This window comes from Ischnura elegans, assembly GCF_921293095.1.
Source record: "Ischnura elegans chromosome 13 unlocalized genomic scaffold, ioIscEleg1.1 SUPER_13_unloc_1, whole genome shotgun sequence".
NCBI lineage: Eukaryota > Metazoa > Arthropoda > Insecta > Odonata > Coenagrionidae > Ischnura > Ischnura elegans.
The window spans coordinates 10,311,172-10,328,467 of record NW_025791657.1 but is presented as its reverse complement, the minus strand read 5'-3'; positions in this window follow the sequence as shown (position 1 = coordinate 10,328,467).

The following is a 17,296-nucleotide window of genomic DNA, read 5'->3' as shown; positions in this document are numbered from 1 at the left end:
GAGTAGGCCGGCCCTTATTTTTCAGAATTGCGAAAAGTTATGTTTTCCTGGTCTCAAAATGATCCAAATGGTGTTCATATTCACGTGTTAAAATTTGGTTACTTTAAAATAACGGCAACCCGTGCCCCAAGGGCCCTAAGTACTAAGGACCCTCAATTGAGTATTTTGGGGCCAAAAAAGCACTATTTCTATGTAAAACGTAAAAGTAAAGCCCTTCAGGCCGATTTTCTGTTTGTTTTAACCTATCTCTAAGCGTTTAGGAGATATCGCCCGTCGTAATGCAATCTCCCCCCTAGGGCGCCACCCCGCACCGCGGCATCGCTGAGGTATGTCCCGCACCACTTACTAGAGACTTCCCCTCAAACCCCTCCCCTCCCTCGGCAAGGACTTTGCTCCTGATGACAAGATTTACATACTTGTGGTACAGTATTGAATAGGTTGTTCCTCTTGTGTCATGATTAATGTTGTTAAAGCCTATAATGTCAATTTTAACCCTTCAATGCCGTCCTATGTATGTATGTACCTCTTAAACCTTGATTTTTTGCCGCCAAACGGCCGCGAACCATTCCAGCAGGCTTTGTTCCAAAGTGCTTTTTATGTAAAAAAAAATATTATAAGCATGTGATAGAAATGTGTCTATGAATAATAAAGGAATGAAGGGAATGAGCAGGGCTTCCAGGGCTTACAAAGTAAATAGAAATATTCAAGGAAGATGAAACGAGGCAGTCAGTTCACGGATGTAGATCACTGTGGATAGATACAGATAGTTCTTCTGTATAGTGTGCAAAGGATAGGAAGAGCTTAGTTTTTTAGGATGTAAGGAGAAAAGTGGTGAAATAAATACTTTATCATGAACGTGACGTTCATTTTAAGAATAGACCAACAAGGAAAGGAAATGTAATCAAGACAAAATCCAGGCATTGAACTGGTTGGAACAGAAAGTGAATAAATGCTCGGCTCAAATTTATCGACAGTGAGAGAAGTACTATGTGTTTTCTCTATCTCCTAATGGGTTCGAAATTTGTAAGACTTAGTGCGAGAAAAACCGTGAGAAATGCGTCTCATCTATAGTATAAAACTAGAATTCCTGTTTTTATGGAAAATCGGGCGATTGAAATGTTAGAAAAATGACGCAAAGAATGGATGAACATGCAACGGCATAAAGAGAACGCGAACTACGGTGGATATGAAGAGAAGAAAATCTTCCGTAACAAATCTTGATGATTTGCTTGGCATTACAAGGTGCGGTACCATTGAATTTTTGACGCGCGAGGAGGAAAGTGCAGTTAATCTCTCGGATAAATGTGCTAGGGCTGAAGAAATAAAGTTCTTACGCAAATAAAGAGGAGAAAAAAATGCAGTTATTGGTGGAATAGATTTCAATATATTCAAGAAGAAATGAAAAGATGTGGTTCTCCGCTCCTTTTGTTGCATTAGCTCCCATCAGTGACCCGTAGTTCCTGCAAAGACTTGTTAATTACGAAAGTTTTAACCTAGACATAGCGAAAGCAGCACAAAAGAGGTTTTCAAACTACTTGTGGTACATGGGTGAGGAGTTGGTAGGCCTGTCCTTCTTTGACGGATCCATTTCTAGGTGTGAAAAAAAACGTGATACGCCATATGTGGTCTTGTGTAGGAAAATATGATCCACCGAAGAAGGCATTATATAAACGTAAAGACATGACTAAGGTATCTATACCAAATTTTGTCACCACTAATTCGAGAAAGCTATTTAATGTATTGTAAATATGCATTGCATTCTTTGATGTGAACATACGAGAATGGGATAAACATACAAGAACGATTTGCAAATTATTCGGGGTCATTAAGTGGGAAATGATTGTGCAGCGAGAGGAGTGAAACTAATTCAAGATTTTTGGGCAGTCACGTTGAAGGAAGACAGCTTTCAAAATTTATTACTAACAATAAGTGTGACTTTTCATCGCAATACAATCCTTAAGTGCGGAAAGGCAATTTCATTGCCAAAAGTAGGATGTCAGTGAAAAATTAGAAATACAATGAAAATCTTTTTTATTTTGGTTAATGTACCGAAATTCATGGACAGAGTGAAAATAAATTGATCTCTTGGATTGGAAGTATTGTTATGGCAATTAAATTCTTTCTAAGGTAAGCACATTTCTTCAGAGGCTAGATCTTGTCATCAGGAGTAAAGTCCTTGCCGAGGGAGGGGAGGGGTTTGAGGGGAAGTCTCTAGTAAGTGGTGCGGGACATACCTCAGCGATGCCGCGGTGCGGGGTTGCGCCCTAGGGGGGAGATTGCATTACGACGGGCGATATCTCCTAAACGCTTAGAGATAGGTTAAAACAAACAGAAAATCGGCCCTAAAGGGCTTTACTTTTACGTTTTACGTAGAAATAGTGCTTTTTTGGCCCCAAAATACTCAATTGAGGGTCCTTAGTACTTAGGGCCCTTGGGGCACGGGTTGCCGTTATTTTAAATTAACCAAATTTTAACACGTGAATATAGATCTAATTTGGATCATTTTGAGACCAGGAAAACATAACTTTTCGCAATTCTGAAAAATAAGGGCCGGCCTATTGTAGAGGTATTCATTTCCTGAGCGGAGAGGTATCTTCAAGATGGTTCTCAGTATATTTCGGGTGTGTATTTCAAGCTGAAGTTTGTCGCTTTTCGTTAGGGAGCCGGACCATATGGGTGAGGCGTAAAGGATGCGGGGAATGATTATTGCCTTGTATATTTTGAGGCGGTCTTTGAGATTGATGTCCTCCGATGTCAGCAGAGTTCTGAGTTGAATATGGGCTGCATGTGTCTTCTGCAAAATCTTATCGATGTGGCGGTGATATCTGAGTTTCTCCTTGAGCTCTACTCTTAAGTATGAGGCGTGTTTCTTCCATGGGATGTTTTGTTTTAGAAGGCGTAGCTCGGGGACCTTGACGAGCTTCTTCCTTCCGCGGAACAACACTGTTTGCGTCTTTGCCACGTTCAGTGCTGTTCGCCATTTGTTGCACCAATTTTCGGCCGATTTGAGGGCTGTCTGGAGTCGTTTTGCAGCGCCTGTCATGGACCGTGATTTGCTCAGCATGGCAGTGTCGTCTGCGTATAGGCTGACGGTGGTGTTCCAACCATGACCTCGGGGGAAGTCGGAGGTGTAAATGGAGTACAGTAGGGGGGCCAGTATGGAGCCCTGTGGGACGCCGGCTTCTATTGGGCGTTCGGATAATGGTTCTCCTCTCCAGGAGACTCTGAATGTTCGGAATTCCAGGAAGCTGCGGAGGAGTTGTTGCTGCCAATCAGGGAAGCCGAGGTTCTGAAGCTTCCAAATGAGGCCGCTGTGCTAAACATTGTCAAATGCCCTAGACACATCTAAAAATACTGGCGCACACACCTGTTTGGTATTTAGAGCGTTAGCAATGAAGGTTGTCGCGTGAAGTAGGGCATGTTGCGTAGAGTGTTCTCTCCTGAACCCAAATTGGAAGGATGGCAGGATGTTTTTATCCGTTAGGAACTTTAGTATGTGTGGCAGCATTAGCCTCTCTAGGATTTTTCCCAGATTGTCCAAGAGATATTGCCCTGTAGCTTTCAACTTTTCAGGGCGGCTTTCCGGGTTTAGGCAGACATATAATCTTCGCCTTCTTCCGTGCTGCCGGAATGTAGCCAAGTCGGATGCAGGCAGCGAATATGACTGCTAAGAAAGATGCGGCGCCGATGGGAAGTTGCTTCAGGTGCTCGTGTCGGATATCGTCCGGTCCTAGCGATTTCGTGGAGAGCAGTGATTTTATGACCGCAATTACTTCCTGAGTGGGGATGGTTGGCGGTTGGTCTTCTGTTGCTGGCGGATGTGGTTTCTGCTCCGTGAGGAGTTGGAGATCCGCTGTATCGGGTGTTTGGGGGTTTGTCTTGAAGGCGTCCTCTATGTAGTCCGCCGCTGCATCGGCTTTTTCCGCATCGCTGCAGGCCAGGCCGTTTAGGGTTTTTAATGGTGGAGCCTGGACGTGTTTGCTCTGCAGCGAGCGAGCCATTTTCTTGATGCTGCCATCTTCTTGAGTCAGGGACGCAAGTTTGTTGATCAAGGATTTCTGAAGGAATTCACGAACTTCTGCCGCAAACTGCTCTTTTGAAGGGTTGGTAGAGGCGTTTGGTGACGGGGTTTGGTACTTTTGAAAACGCCTCCGGGCTGCGTTTTTCTTGTGGATTAGATTGGTTATGCTGGCGGGCAGGGAGAGGTAGTCGAGGACTTGGTGTCTGATGAGAGGAATGCAGGTGTTTGCGGCAGAAGTAATGCGGTTGTTATCTGTGTGCCTGCTGCGTCAACTTGATCGGGTTCGTCCTGGTCTGGTTGTGAGGATGATAGTAAGTGGATAATATGCTGGTTGTAAGCTGGCCAGTCAGCTTTGCAGAAGCTTCTGTGCATAGGTGGTGGCAGTCGGGTAGGTCTTATATGCAATAGGACCGGGAGATAGTCACTTTCCAGGGCTGTTGCGGTGTGACAGGAGAGGGACATGTTTGTTTCCGTGAGTAGAAATATGTCCAAGACATCTGATTTTCCATTGGTGTGAAAGTGCGTCGGTTGCCTTGGAACAAGCGCCCGGAGTTCCTTTTCATATAACCAGTCTCGGAGTTTGTCTCCTTTTGCATTTGGAGAAACAGAATGCCAGGAGCCGTGTTTGGCACTGAAGTCGCCTCCAATCAGGGCCGGCATGTTGTTCGGGAATAAGGCCGCTTAGCTTCCTGCTGGGAGGGTTCGTCCTGGTCTGTGGTAGACCGCTGCAATCTGGAAGTGGCCAGACGGCGTGTCAAGTTTCACTGCCGTGACCTCGAGTGGGGCGGTGCCTTGGAGACTGACTTCGTTGCCTTTTAGGCCACCTTTAAGGAGAACGGCTGTTCCCCCTGCTGCGTAATATTCCGGTGGTGTAGGTCATCTGTCGTTCCTGATGATTTTATATCCTGGAAGGCGCCAGTGTTTCCATGGTTGTAGTTTCGTTTCTGTGAGGAGAACGACGTCTACTGCGTGGGTTTTTAGAAATGTTAGCACGTCTGCGGATTTCCATTGCAAACCTCCATTTGCGTTCCACAGAGTTACGATGAGGCCGCCACCGCCAATTTTTCGAGCATCTTCGTTAGAAGGCTCTGCTGAAGCTGAAGTGGTTGCTGGGTCTGTAAGGAGATCGCCAACAGTTGTTTTAGTATGGAGCTGAGATCCAGGTTGTCTAGATCAGGAGTATTGTTTGTTTGAGGCGGCGGAGGTGCAGAGGCAGATGGTGGTTGGGCTGAGTCCTGGTTTGGGATGTTCACGTACAGTTGTTGGCGCTAGGTGTTTCTAGGGCGAGATGTTGGATTTGGCTGTCCGGTTCCCCATGGGTTTTGACGGCCAAGGCTGTGGAATTGTTCCGCTGTCTTCTGCGGCGGGGCCTGTTGTGCATTTTATGTGGGTTTTGGAGCTTGGGGCTGCTCCTGGATGGTTTTTCTCGTTTCGGTTGTCCCCACGGTCTCGTTGCTTGCGCGTGTATTCGAGGTGCTTTTTGAACACGGGGTATTTACGTGACATGGCCGGGTGATTGCCTTAACAGTTGCAGCAAGTTGCCGGCTCTTCCTTGTCGAGAGTGCATTTTGAGCCATAGTGTTCTCCGGTGCATTTCCAGCATCGTGGAGCCGCCGTGCAGTAAGTGCTTGAGGGCCCGAACCTGTTGCAGTTGAAACACATCTGCGGCCGGTCGTGTTGGTAGGGCTTTAGGTAGAATTTGACGAAGCCAATCTTTTTCAGTTTACCTATGCTGTTCGCGGGCCACTCTTCAGTAGGACGGACGGTGAGCTGCTGCAGTCCTTTCTTTTCTCCGTTTCGTGCACGGATGGTTCGGTGGGATGTGACTGGGACCCCTTTTGTCTCGAAGAGTTCCCGTAGGTAATCTATGTCGAAGTCGGATTTCTAATGAGGAAGGAAGTTTGCTTTTCCTCCCTCAACTGCCAGCTGCTTGATTCGGCTTCCTCCTTTTTAAGCAAGGCCATTACAGCGGCGTGGTCCTCTTGGGTATCGACAAGAATTCTGGTGAAGTTCTTTCTAATGTCTGCCGTGAATTCTCCTTTGATGACCGATTAAATGAGGACCATGGATTGTCTATAGTTTGATATACTGTATATCATAATCGCCGGTGGACGGCGTCGGGAAGGTGGGCGTTTTCGTTTGCTGTTTGTTTCTGCAATGATTGGCTCTGCCCTGTCATCATCTTTAGGCTGTATTGGCGTGAACCTGTTTGTGGTGGTCACAGGATGCTTTGATAGCAGGGTTGGAGGCAGTTCGCACCCAATTTGCGGGCTTTCGGAATGATGAAGGCCCCGGATTGTGGCTGACGGGGGCCTTAAGAGGGCCATTGATGACCCGCATGGTGTATGGGACTCGTCCTTCTCCATTTCCTCAGTCAGAGAAGCGTTTGTGGCGTTTGAGGTCGTAAAGAGGGCCTATCATGAGGACCGTAAAAGGGCCGTTGAGGTTTCCTCCATTTCTAAGGAGTTTGGTCGGTCGGAGGATCCGAACGATGATGGCGCCGTGGCGCCTTGTCCATGGGGCAGGTTCTTGGCTGCCATTCGGCTGCTGTACATCGTCGGATGGCCGCCAAATGGTGTCTTGGTGTTGTTGCCAGTTGGCCGGGATGCAGCAGTTGTCGAGCCGGTGGATGGTGGGGCCGCCATGGAATCCACGGCGGCCAGATGACACGTTGGGGAGGGTAGGGAGGGCTGTTTGGGGCCTGACACCCTAACGAGGGGACCCGGCCGTGTCCCCCAGGTGTGCAATGAGTTAGACTCTAGTGCCTGGGGTAGCGGCCGAGACAACCTGGGGAGTCGCTATAGTGAAAAGGCACCACCCGGAGGTGATTACCGCAGTGACCGGGTTCGAAGGGTAGGTACGAGCCCAGTCAGCTGCGGCCCCCCGACTGCCCCTTTAGCGATGGGACTGTGTCGCGATGTCTCTGCTCCCGATGGAAGCGAGGTGCTGTGGCGTGGTGTGGTCCGTAAGCCGAAATCGTTGTCCAAGAAGTCAGGGTCAAGTCGGTGGCGAAGGTCCAGACGGGCAGAGTCGTAAGCGGAGGCGAAGTCCAAAGAGATCTGTGGCTTAGATCAGATTAAGCTTCCAGTCTCTAAACCGTCGAATAGATCACTTGCGCTTTTTCTTCGGCAATTATCAAGTCAAGCCCCCCCTTATCGCGACTAAAATACAACTGTTGCCGTTTCACCTTGCGAAGAATTTTATGCCACGCCATCTTACTTGTGAGTGTAACGAGTTGTGCACAGTGTTTTCGTGTAAGTGGCCATATGTGCGCCACGAACCAGATCTTCGGATATAACAAATAATTAATTAATTTAACCCTAGCCGTCAGGGGCAGGGAGACACAAGTATATTTACCAATATTAAACTTTATTGTCTTAAGGACCTCATCGCAATTATGCTCGAGTATGGCGGGGATTGGCTTCTCCCACCATATACCGAGAATCTTGACTGGGTCCTTCGTCACCTTCCAGCAGGGATTAGACGGGGGTTCCCTTTTAAGACACTTACCTTAGTTTTCACGTGCTTAATTACCACTCCCCCCGCCGTGTACGCCTCGATTACTTCACGAGCAGTTTCCATCTGCTCGAGGTCGTCGATGAAAATAATAATGTCGTCGGCGTACACAATTCCGGTAAACTTTGAGCCAAAACGCTCAATGCCAACCCCCGCCAGCTGTAATTAGGTAATTAGCAAGGTAATTAGCTCCTCAAAATTAGGCAAGGTAATTAGCTCCTCAAGTGCCGACCTGTAAAACCGGATGGTTTGATCCTTTTCTATCCTCCACTGCCGGGATATCTTTTTTTAAAAAGAGTGACTTTTGGTTTAAAATAATTCTCCCACCATAAAACTACATCATTGTCCGGGATGAAGGCGTCAGCCAGCTGAACAACCTTCGCCCGGATATTCTCATGACTCTTGCTTATCGCAAGGAGTCGAGTGTCCGACCGCCAAAGACCTTTCACCTGGGCGACATGATTAGGGGAGGGGGGGGGAAAGGGGAGTTCGATGATTAGGGCACAGTGGTCAGAAAGGAATATGGTATTAAATAGGGGGTTCGGGGAAGAGGTTTGAGGGCTTTGGAAATGAAGATAAAATGTATTCTCGACGTGAGCGCGACGTTGGGCCCATGCGCGTAAATGGCACGTTAGCGGAATTTTTATAATTTAAAAAGGTGTCTCGTAAACATACAGAATCGATAAAAACTTTAAAAGCCCTGCTTGGAGGCTGCATACGAACGCGGGAAGATTGACGATCTTCGCCGCGATAGGTACAGTTAAAATCCCCCGCGAGAATGGCTTTCCCTGTAAAAACATGTAAGTACGGCAACAGTGTTTCATTTAAAAACAAATCCCTGTCCGCCCTCCGCTCAACATGCGCAGGAGCGTAGACGTTTACCACATGGACGTCGTGAACCTTAAGGGAGGTAATTCTCCCTGAGGGGTTGAATCTTACATTTGAAACTGGAAGCCCTGATTTAACTAGAATGGTTGTGCTCCGGCCCGGCCGATCACAGTTAGTGAAGGACCGGTAGAGGGGGTCAGGCCGAACGACCCTCTCCATAATCTTTTTCAGACAAGCAACATCTGCATTTTGAGATTTAATGAGATTCAATATTAAATTTATTTTAAGGGGGTTATGAACCCCCGCAATATTTAAAGACATGATGCGCATTTTCGGCTAGTGGGACTTACGTCGTCGTCAAAAGCGCTGATTTACGAACGCCGCTCTTCTTTTGTTTTCCCTCAATCTTCTTTTGGATGATCCCGAGTGGGATTGGCTGCAATGCGAACAATCGCTTGTCAGCCGTTCGTCCGTCTCGTCACCCTCAGTCCGGCCCGACGATGGCTCCGCCTCGCCGGCGCTGCCACTTAGCCCCACGCGGCGAGGGTCGGCCACCCGGGACGGCGAGCGGGAGGGGGAAAATTTCAAATTATATGAGGCATTTTTAAAAACAGAATAGAGTTTATCTGATAGATTATTAGAAGAAACAGTTTTTGTAAGCACAAATACAAAAAATGTCAGTAAAAGCCCAAACAGAAATGATTGTAGTTATAAATTTTGTGAACTAATTAGTAAAAGTTGAAGCAAATATAAAATTTATATTCAAATATAGAAAAATTTTATATAAAAATAGAGTAAGCATTTACAGATAAGATGTATCACATCAAAAATCCTAAATGCTTTCTAATTTTACATCTATGCATGATTATATTTTCTAGGATGATTTTTGCCCACTTAAATTAATTTCTAATAGTTTTCCCATCATGCCTTCATTGTACCCACCATGAAATGCCTTGAATAGAACCAATCAATTTCTGAAACATCGCCAAGATGCTTTACATTATAAGTAACCTTAGCCTCATGAGATCATAGGTAAAGGTGAGGTAGAGGCCCCCAATAATAGAAAGATAATATGTTTACGTGCATATGAGACTTTGTGCTTGTTGGTGCAAGAATAATTTATTGCAGGTAAAAATAAATAAATTCAATATTCTTACCGTCTGCAAAGGGAAACTCCCACACCTAAATAACTAATACTTCTCAGGTTATTCATTAAGTAGGGTTCATGGTAAACAGGATTATTATATATGATTAGTAAATAAAAAAAAGTTATTTGTAAAAGGGCTTGTGCCCGTAAAATAAATATTATTATTTGACAACGCATCCATGCATATACGCATTTTTCTATATTTTTTATAAACAAACTAATTTCCGGGTCTCTGGCACTTCATTCTTTAGCAGCAAATATTAAGGGATTTGTTTCTACACTTGAGGACCTTTCATGTCCCCCATTATTGTAGATTAACAAAAGGTATGCTAAATTATCTTTTTATCGTTAATCGAAGGGCCTTTTTAGTTATTACTCGATTTATTGGCCACCGGCTGATATAAAATTTATATATTTCTCCAATTCTGTCACCAAGCGACTAATATATTACCTAATTGAGTTAATCCTTATGAATTTATGCTATAACTATATCAGTCCACAAACATTTTCTCCCTAGATTCCTGCGGTTGTAGACAAAAGCCAAAGAGTGTCACTTTTAACTCTACAAAACTTAGACTGCACCAGTCTTCGAATAAGAAAAATCGAAACGTACAAACCTTGCAGCAACTTCTCGGCAAACTTTCTCTAAGAGCTGCGTTTGATTCTAAACAAATATTTTTGAAAACACTGACATCCGTCAGTTTCTTCAAACACAGTGGACACACGGTAGTGGGAAGGCCATCTCCCACAGCAATCTGAGATGTTAATAAACAAGTTACAGGTACGTCAACAGAATTCGGCATTATCTTGGAATAAAATGAAGTAAGCAGCATTGTAAAGAATATCGATAGCATTTAATGAGTAACTTACATCTTACATCCCGAAACTGTCGTACGCAAAACATGTATCAACGCGGTGTAAACCCGGAAAACCATCACCAAATAACTAACTGCGGAATCCTCCGTAATAATTTAATCCACCTCTACGGGGAGGATATTTTCAAGAGTAGTAGAAGATTTGAGAAGCTGAGAAAGAAGAAATTCAAACTTCTGTCTTCTTTGGCTTTCCTCGAGAGATGCAGAGACTCGGATACGCTACCATCTTTTCTCAACATCAAGCATCCTATCCAGTCTAAGAAGGTGAAGAGAATTCTCCGCCGTGCGAGCTTTGCTCTACTGAGAGAACGAGTACAGTACACACGCAGTGCTCTCCACTTTTGTTCGACGGAACTCTACCACCTACACCTAGAGCTTAGCAGCAAATTGATACCAGAGGATTGGGAGACATTGGAGAGAATTACCTTGCAATCATCCTCCACCACCTTTACAGCAATGAGAGAGAAGCAATTAAAGAAGTTCGAAAATTTGGTGGAAAAACAACGTCCTTCACCCGAATCCACCTTCAATAAAACAGATAGTGTGGTTATAAATCTATCTTAAGTGAATCTTAGTGATTCTGCAACCTCCATACTATCCAAAGGACTTAACTTTGCCATAGCACCCAGAAGTATACCGAAGGAGGAAATAATCACTGGGGTAGAAAATGCTTTACGCAAGCTAAGGAAATCAGAGGCCGATGAAATCAGGGAAGAAGTCAGCCATATCATCAGGAAAGCGAGGCCTCCAAAACCCAATTTGAAGAGGGCAGAGAGAGAGGCCGTCTGTGAACTCAGGAAAATCGATGATTCACTGATTTTGCCAGCTGACAAAGGGAACGCAACTGTGATCATGTCTGAGGAGGACTACCGAAAGAAGGTTTGCGGTTTGCTAGACGACCCCACCTACAAAGAACTTAACTCAGATCCTACGGCAAAAATCCAGAGGAACATCAAGGACCTCATGAAGCATTCGTCAATACCCCAAGAGGAGAGACGATCACTGATCCAGTCGGCTCCTAAACCTCCACGACTTTATGGCCTGCCTAAGATTCACAAGGATGGGATACCACTCCGGCCTATCGTAAGTGCTATTGACTCACCGACACATAAGCTTGCAAAGTATCTTGCCCATAGCCTTCGGCCATTCTCGGGCCTAACTGCAACCTATGTGAAGAACTCCTTCCATTTCATCAATATTATAAAGGAATATAAGATTACGGAAGAGGATCTCCTTGTTAGTTTTGACGTGGTGTCTTTGTTCACCAAAATACCTATTGAAGATGCCATCGAAGTCATTAAGACTCTGACAGAAAAAGGCCTTCCGAAAGACATTCCGAAAATGGTGGAGTTTTGCTTTCGTAATTGCTATTTCTCTTGGGGAGGGAAATTATATGAACAAACGGAAGGGGCATCCATGGGTTCTCCTTTATCACCTGTCGTCGCAGATCTTTATATGGAAGAATTTGAACGAAAAGCCCTGGATTCTTTCCCTATGAAGCCGAAACTCTTCGTGAGATATGTTGACGACACCTTCGTCATATGGCCTCATGGGACAGATAAACTGAAAAGATTCCTTGAACATCTTAATAGCCAAAATAATTCCATCCAGTTCACTATGGAAATGGAAGAAAATAACCAAATTCCCTTTTTGGACGTTCTCGTCAAGAAGAAATCAGATGGCACACTGGGACATTCAGTCTATCGTAAGGAAACGCATACTGATCGCTATTTGAATGCCAAATCACACCATCATCCCAGGCAAAAAGCATCAGTAATTAAAACTCTATATCATAGGGCATATTCCATATCGGATACAGATTCGCTCGCTAGAGAGAAACAACACCTCCTTACCACGCTCCAAGAAAATGGCTACGATCGAGTACTGATTCAAAAAATCGCGCGTAGGGAAGAAGAGAAAAGAGATGTGGCCTTGGACATTGCAAAACAAGACCAGCAAAAGGCAAAGACACATGCTCTCTGGCCATACGTGGCTGGAACGTCGGAAAGAATTGCTAGAGTTCTCGCCAAACATGACGTTCTGACGCGATTTATAAGTTTGAAGAAGACCTCTGACCTCATCCGGAGTGAAAAAGATCGTCATCCATCAGATATCTATGAAAGAGTGTATGAAGTAACCTGTTCCTGTGGTTTATCATACATTGGGCAAACATCTAGATCCCTCAAATGCAGAATAAATGAACATCTTAAGGCAACCGAAAAGAAAACTTTTCGTCTTTCTGCGGTTGCAGAGCATGCATGGTCGGAACCTGGGCACGTCATACTTTTCAAGGAATCGAAAATCATCGCCAGGGAAAATAAATATTTCCCTAGGCTGATAAGGGAGGCGATTGAAATAGCGAGTCACCCAAATAACTTCAATAGGGAAGACGGCTATCCTTTATCCTCATCTTTCAAACGGCTTTTCCAACAATGGAATTAAAAATCAACATCCGTCTGACTAGCTGTAAATAAATAAGGATCACAGATCTGCAAATCAATTGGACCCGAAGACGGGAGGTGGAACGCGCCCAAAACTGTCGTCCGCAAAACATGTATCAACGCGGTGTAAACCCGGAAAACCATCACCAAGTTACCTGTCAAATAAATAGACTGCATGATAAAGAGTATATTATTATATATTAATGTTTACAGCCAAATTTATTTCAAACGCGATACAATTCGCATGTTACACTTCCATCACTCCATCTCCGAGAGGGAGAGAAAACAAAAAACAATCTACCCAACAGAAAACAAGCAATGCCAACCTTTGCGATATGACAACATCCTCCTTCTAAGATTATAATACCCATAAAAAGAAAACATAAATAACTTCCTGCTTACAATTCAAAACTTTGTTTTGGCTTTCTTACCCGATTACTTCTTCTGGGTGGTATACAAACATCTTTGTCACTAGGGGGTACAGACATCTCCTTATTGTCCACCTCAGTGTTCTTATCAATATTTACATCAGTCACTGGTCTTTCAATTGGGAGAGTTTCATTTTCCCTTACAGCAACAGGGGCTGCCATTTCTACCATTCTGTCTGGCTCAAAATAGGGTTTTAAGATTTTTTTTTTTTTTTTTTTTTTTTTTTTTTTTTTTTTTTTTTTTTTGGAATAATAATAATATTTATTGCAGAGATTAGAAATTTTACAAAAACTTATAACATTAATCAAAGATGAAATGTCATTTACAAGAAAATACAATGTGAAAAAAAAAGTCTAGGTCCCGCTAAGCCTTTCAAGGCTTGTCAGCAGGTGCCTATTAGTTTTTTTTTTATTCGTGGTCGTACATTGTCTTTTAAAATTGTGTATCTCATAATGTTTCCACTATTACCAAAAACATATTACAAAATTATTAGGAAGCAAGAGTACATACATAAATACACATTAACATTACAGGAATATATGTATCAAATATTTTTTTTTATATATAACGTGATTGCATTGGAGTTATTTCTTGTATTGGAAGAAAGAAAAAATATATATGACAAAATAAAGACAAAGTATATGTATCTTTCTTTATACATGTATAAACCATAAATTTAGGTTAATTTTTAACAAAACAATGTTTAAAATTTTTAGCAATATAATGTAATAAAATGTTTTAACAATAGACTTTTTTATAATATAAGAAATTTAATGGCAGAGATTAGAAATGGTAGCAGAAAAGGTTATAACTTTAAGCAAAAAAGAAAAGAAATGTATTATCACATTAGCAAACATGAATTCTCACTAATAATGTTTCCACTATTGCCAAAAACATATTATAAAATTATTAGGGAGCAAGAGTACATACATAAATACACATTAACATTATAGGAATATATGTATTAAATTTTTTTAAAATATATAACGTGTTTGCATTTGAGATATTTCTCGTATTGGAAGAAAGAAATTATATATGTGACAAAATAAAGACAAAATATATGTATCTTTCTTTATACATGTTTAAACCATAAATTTAGATTAGTTTTTAACAAAACAATGTTTAACATTTTTAGTAGTATAATGTCATTAAATTTTTAACATGTGTACATAACATAACATATTTTTAACATACCTACAAGACAAAGAAATAAATGTATTATCACATAAGCAAACATAATTCTCATATATCGGTATCATTATATTTCTCTAGTAACCAATGTCTCAGACGCGTTTTTAGTAGAGAAATATTTTCTATTGATTGCAAATTTTGTGGTAGCGTATTAAACAATTTAGGAACTACGTGTTCCAAGGTTCTTTTCCCGTGAGCGTTGATGAAACTAGGTACATTATATATTCTAGTACTACGGAGTCCTATATCGTGTGTTACATTTCTTACAGTTTTGTAGCTATTGTTAAAATAGTTGTCCGTTATTAATATGTAGTGTAATAAATCGCGTATTGGAAGCATGTTTAGATTTTTGTAAATTTTAAAGACATTTCTTTCTCTTGGATCCAATTGTAATACCATATTGTTTTGGATTTTTTCCACCTTTCTCAACAGGGTTTTATTTGTGGAGCCCCAGATCGTTAAACCATATCTGAGTACTGCTTCACCGAGACTTAAGTACAACATTTTTTTACATTTAATTGGTAAGGTATATTTCACACAATATAGTTGGTACAAAATACATCTAAGTCTATTACACAAGTGATTAATATGCTCACTGAAGTCAAAATTTTCGTCTACGGTCAATCCTAAATATCTAAAGGAGTTGACTTGGGAAATAAATGAACAGGAATATAAATGACAGTTACTCTTTTTATGGCCAGGGTTACCAGTATGAAGGCATAAATGCGTATGAAATCTTAATTTTATTAGTTTTCTCGTTGCCTTGGCATTTCGGAATTGCATGGTTACCGTTTTCTTATCATTTATTACTAATTTATTGTCATGGCACCAGCACTGTATCGCATAGAAATCCTGTTGCATTTTTTCCTTAGCCATTTCAAAAGATTTGCTGATTGAAACTAGCGCTATATCATCAGCATACATATATATTTTAGAATGATTAATATATTCTGGTATGTCGTTTACATATATACAGAAGAGTAATGGCCCTAATATAGAGCCTTGTGGCACACCAGAGGTGACAGATTTAATCGTGCTCTTATGTTCAAATAATTTTACAAGTAATTTCCTATTGGTGAGATAGCTTTCTAACCATGTAAGCGGTATTCCTCGTATTCCACATCGTTCCAGTTTTTTTAAAAGGATGTTGATATCGATAGTATCGAAAGCTTTAGTGAAGTCGATATATACAGCGAGAACGGACCAGTTCTTATTTAGGCTTTTCCGTACATCTTCACTGAAGTACTCCAGAAGCGATCGTGCACTTTTATTTCTTTGGTACCCATATTGATGTTTAGTGATAATGTTGAATTTTTCTATGAAGTTAATTAATTGTACCGCAAAATATCTTTCTATGACTTTATCCAAGGAGGGTAGAATAGAAATGGGACGATAATTGTTTGTGTCGTTTTTCTTTCCTTGTTTATATATCGGTCTGATTACCGCTAACTTTAAATCGTTATGTAATTTACCTTCAGTTATGCTTTTGTTTATCCAGTGGGTTGTTGCAGCAATGATGTCATGTTTACAACTGAGATCGATCATTCTTATATTATCGTGCCCTGGGCATTTGTTTTTTGATTGCTGTAATATACTTTGGATATCAGCTGGAGTTGCTGGCAACAATAAAAAGGTAGTTGGAATTATTTTTTTAGCACCAGGGTTGAGAATGTGTTGTGAGCATTGGGGCAGTATTTTTTGTATGTCATTAGTGAATTGAGATGCAAAGGATTCGCAGACATAGTTTAAATTAATATTCTTAAAATTTGATTTTATTTGCATATCAATGCTTTTCTTACTGGTGACACCCCTAAGGCTATTGATCAGTAGCCAAGTCTTCCTAATGTCGTCTTTGTTCCTTTCGAGATTAGAGCGAACATAAGAGATTTTAGATCGCCTTATCAAGGAAGTTACCTTATTTCTTTGGGTTCTGTAATTATTTCTGTGCACTTTGTTTGTTGTATTGGATTTGTATTTTTTGAATAGTGTGTCTCTTATCTGTATTTCTGAATAAATAGCATTATTCATCCACGGAAGTTTAAATGTATTATTACCGATATTTTCCCGTTGCCTGATTTTAGATAATGAATAAACAAGATTTAACTTTTCGCACAGTTGCTGATAAATGCTGTCAGAATCATTGAGTGTAAGTAGTGTCGACCAGTTTATTCTGTTTATTAATTGTGTTACCCTCCGGTCGCAAAGATGAGTAGATTGTCCCATAACCTTATCTTCAGGTAAGCTCTTATCTGTGTGTATGAAAACACCAACAGGAAAGTGATCAGATATTTTTGTTTTGATAATGAAACCATCAAGTTTTGAGTGGAAACCTTTAACGTTAATGTGATCCAAGCATGAAGCTGTCACTTTACGTTTTTTTATTTCTATTCTAGTGCTTTTTGTGATACAAGCAGTGAGCCCATTGGATGCAAGTAAATTTTTGTATGCGTCCACATTAGTATCTTTTTTCGATTTTAGATTCAAATTAAAGTCACCAATCAATATTATCTGGTTTTCTGATCTACTTTCGAGGAAGGATTCCAGACTAATGAGGAAATCCTTCTTCTTACAATGTGGTGGTCTGTAAACACATACTAATAACACTGTGTTAGAATCATAAACCATTTTCAAGATCAATGACTCGCATTCGTCCAACTCGAAATCAACTACCGTTGCAGGCAAGACCTCCCTCAGAAAGACAATCATACCTCCACCCTTTCGTTCTTCCCTCAGTTTATGGAAAGAGTTGAAACCTAGTAGGTTGTAAGGACCCATTTCTGATGATTTTATATTGACCTCAGTCAACAAACATGCCAATACCTGACCCCTATTATTCAGCATATTGAGC